Consider the following 4,210-nt stretch of genomic DNA (forward strand, 5'->3'; position numbering starts at 1 on the left):
CCTCAGGCTCCTGAACAATGAAATGGGGCTTTAACACTTTCATTCTTTCAACTGTATTTATTGAGCACTTATCGTGTGCAGAGCACTGTCCTCAGGGCGTGGGAAAGTACAATACAACAACAGACACATTCCCTGTCCACAGTGAGCTTACAGTCTACAGTCTTCCAGTCTTCCAGGAGCTTACAGCTTCCTTTGTTCTCCCTCCTACTAGTAGGTGAACCCTCTATAGGACAGAGGCAGCATCCAATCTGATTAAATTGCATCTATCACAGAGTTTCCCCTCTCAGGGTTGCACCTGGAGAGTTTCCAGTCCTCTACCAGTCTCACTTATGGGAGGGAGAGTCAAGCAGAGGCCTAACCATTCCCTTCCTAGCTTGGGCAGTGGCTAGCGAGTGGAAGGCAATCTGCTACAAGTCAAAACTCACCCATGCTGGTCAGCAGCAGTATGGGAGAGAGTCAAGGGTGGAGACGTGAGTTTATTGTGCGGAAGGAGATGGTGATAAACCATTTCCATATCTTTATGAAGAAAACTCTATGGATACACTACCAGAACGATTGCAGAAGGAGAGTGGGGCATCCTAGGAGAGATGTGTCCGTGGTGTCGCTATGGGTTGGAAACGACTCGACGGCGTAAGGCAAGACCACAGAGTTTAGAATAGCATTTGACACAAAGTGCCTAATCCTAATAGGATAATTACATTAAATTTTTCAAGGCAGAAAGTGAAAAAGATCCATGGATTTATGCTGATTCATTTCTCCCCTTCAGACCTGCTAGCCCAGAGATGTCTGGGTGAAGGACTCGAGCTAAAAAAGATCCATTAGTCAGAGTAGAGATCAACATATTCAGACCAGGAACCTGGCATCATCTGTTCAGCTCAAAGCATTTTACAGGTCAATGCTGCCAAGCTAGAACAGTAAAGGTCTTCTCTGCAAACAGAACTGATACAGAGTCTGCAAGAAACAGCCTTCCAGAAGAGACCTGAGGGATTCACATCAATTAAATGCCTTAAAAAGTCAGAAAATATAGTGTTTTTTTATGGTAATCATTAAATGCTTCTTATGTGCCAAGCATTGTTCTAAGCACTGAGGTAAACACAAGCTAATCAGGCCACAGGGGATCCCAGTCTAAGAAGGAGGGACAACAGCCATCGCCCCTCACATCTGAGGAAACTGAGGAACAAAGAAGTTAAATGAGGTGCCCAACATCACCCAGCAAACAACTGGCATAGCTGGGATAAAAACCCAAATCTTCTGACTTCAAGACCCAAGCTTTTTCTTCTAGGTCATGCCACTTCTTTAATAAGATTATTCTTATTATGCTATTTGTTAAGCACTTAGTATGTGACAAGAACTGTTCTATGCCCTGCAGTAGATACCATTTATTCAGGTTGCACCTGGTCCCCATCCCCCAACAGGCTCACAATCTAAGAGGGGGTTCACAGTCTAGCTGCAATGATTTTGAATAAGGGTGAGATACTTGCTTACGACTCCAGCTACAGTTATAGTATTGATCCATAAATACTTAAGAAAAAGGAAATGTGGGATGCAGCCAGGACATTTTACTACCTGAAAGAGATTGAAACAGACTGTTATACTCCCTAGAACAAATCTTCTTTTCCTATGTGAAGAGGCAACAATATGCCACACTGATAACTACTTATTTACAAAAAATTAAAGATAGCCAGCCACTGTAAAAAATCAGTAGGGCTACTGAAAATCCAAAAAAATTTCTAGGAAGTATTGGGAGAATAGATATGCTCATTATGAATGCGGAATATATGAACTGCTCGTTAAAAAAAAAGTTGTATGGTTATATTTCTGCACTTTTTTAATGCCTCAATCTCACTAATGTAAGAGCTTCAGAAAAAGGCATCTACTCAGTAGAAGAAGCACTGTCTAATGGAAAGAGCAAGGGCCTGGGAAGCAGAAGACATGGGTTCTAATCCTGGATCTGCCATTTGTCTTCTGTGGAACTTTGGGCAAGTCACTTGCTTGTCCATGCCTCAGTCCCTCATCTGCAAAATGGGGATTCAATACCTGTTCTCCCTCCTACTAAGACTGTGAGCCCTTTGTGGGAACTGAGTATCTTGTATTTACCCCAGTGTTTAGTACATAGCAAGCACTTTACAAATACCACAACTATTATTTTGTTCTGGAACTATAAATCTCAGGCATGTTTCATTTTCTGGGCCCTGCCCCTTGTCTACTGTGTGACCTTGGGCAAGTCATTTCACTTTTCTGGGCCTCAGTTACCTCATCTGTAAAATGGGGACTGCAACTGTGAACCCCACGTGGGACAAGGACTGTGTCCAACCCAATTTGTTTGTATGCACCTCTGCACTTAGTACAGGCCTGGCCACTATTAAGTGCTTAAAAAATACCAGAATTATTATTATCATTATTTTCTGTGCATCAAAATCACCAAGCAGACTTCCTTTTCTCCAGTGAACTTTTGCTCTGCTGTTGTGTTGGCATTAAAACACTAAAAGTTAAAATATTGTCAACAACCACAGATCAACTATCAGCTGTTACTACTAACACTGACATCAAAATCATTAAGAAATTTCCATAATGTAAATTAATTCTCAGAATTGTATTGGCATGAAGAATGCATAATGACATTATTCATGCAAATAGTTTAAAGAATACACCTCATGGAAACATTAAAATAATGGGATGAAATATCATTTGACATATGGGAAGGTGTGGTTGCTAGGTTTTGAGACTAGTATATAGGGGAAAATGCATACCCTGGATTCCTCTGTCATAAAAGTCTTGATAGAGAAATATGAAATGATGAAATATATTCAAAATTGTCATGACCTTTCCTTGGCACCCCATTTGCAACTCTTCTTTTCAGTACAGCATGAACTAGTGGATAGATCATGGGACTGGGCAAGAGAGGAGGACCTGGGTTCTAATCTCGGCTCCACCATTTGTCAGCTGTGTGACCTCAAGCAATTCACTTAACTTCTCTGTACCTCAGTTTCCTCATCCGCAAAATGGGGAGTAATGCTGTGAGCCCCATGCGGGACATGGATTGGGTCCATCCTGATTATCTTGTATCTACCCTAGTGCTTAGAACAGTGCCTGGCACATAGTAAGCGCTTAAATACCACCTTTATCATCATCAGTACAATCACCTGAAAAATGTCTGGCCCAAAGATGTCTTTTTATTAAAGCATTTTCAAGTTTAAAAGAAACGTTTGCTCAAAATGGATGTTTTCACTAAAATAATAAACCCAGAATATGCTTAGAGAGCATCTTCTATCTCCCCAATAATCACTATCCACCTAAAACCATAGACAGTATATGTTTAAACACATATTAAGTATAAGTACATATAATCAGATGAGTGCTTATATTATTGCTATCATTATTTTTATTATTACTGTGTGAAGCTCTTATGTGCCATGCACTGTTCTAAGCTTTGGAGAAGATAGAAGATTATCAAATGGACACAGCCTGTCGCATATGGGATTCTTAGACTAAGTCAGAGGGAGACTAGGAATTTAAGTACATGTCAATTCCATGTACATAGTGCATGAGATTGCCTGTAAAGTGTGCCCGCTAGAAAACCTTTCATTGTCTGCTAAATGAATGTGTATCCTAATCAAATTAGCATCAACTACGCCATCATTTTGAGTCTTGTCAAAAAGTGGGAATTTACTTGTTATATTCAATTGATATTAATGATAATGATTAATCATTAGAAACATTTACTAAAAATCATAATTTCATTATTTGCTAAGGGCCTATTAAATGTCAAGTACTAGGATTAATACAATTAGGTCAGGCACAGCTGCTATTCCACACGAGGCTGAGAGTCTTAAGAGAGAAGGAGGACAGGTATTGAACCCCCATTTTACAGTAGAAGAAATTGAGGCACAGAGAAATTAAATGATTGCCCAAAGTCACAGAGAGCCACAAATAAAATCCAGATCTCCTAAATCTTCAATCTGTGCTCTTTCCACTAGGCCATGCTGCCTCAATCAATCAGTTGTATTTATTGAGCACTTAGGTGCAGAACACTCTTCTAAGCATTTGGGAAAGTAGAGTATAAAAGAGTTAATAGACATGTACTCTGGCCAAAAGGAATAATATAGAGTCTAAAGGGAAAACCTAGCTTCTTCTCTAGATTGTAAGCGTTGTAGGCATGAATCATGTCTACTACTCTAGAGCACTGTAATTTCCCAAGGCCTTTTTCTAG

General features: G+C 40.0%; 1 non-coding gene across 1 annotated transcript; it reads left to right on the forward strand.

Moving 5' to 3' along the window:
- The first annotated feature begins 277 nt into the window (after positions 1 to 277).
- Positions 278 to 415, forward strand: LOC114809724. The gene has a single exon (XR_003757501.1). It is a non-coding gene; the product is annotated as a small nucleolar RNA SNORA7 (small nucleolar RNA).
- Positions 416 to 4,210: the final 3,795 nt, after the last annotated feature.

Source organism: Ornithorhynchus anatinus, chromosome 2 (genome assembly GCF_004115215.2).
Source record: "Ornithorhynchus anatinus isolate Pmale09 chromosome 2, mOrnAna1.pri.v4, whole genome shotgun sequence".
Taxonomy (NCBI): domain Eukaryota; kingdom Metazoa; phylum Chordata; class Mammalia; order Monotremata; family Ornithorhynchidae; genus Ornithorhynchus; species Ornithorhynchus anatinus.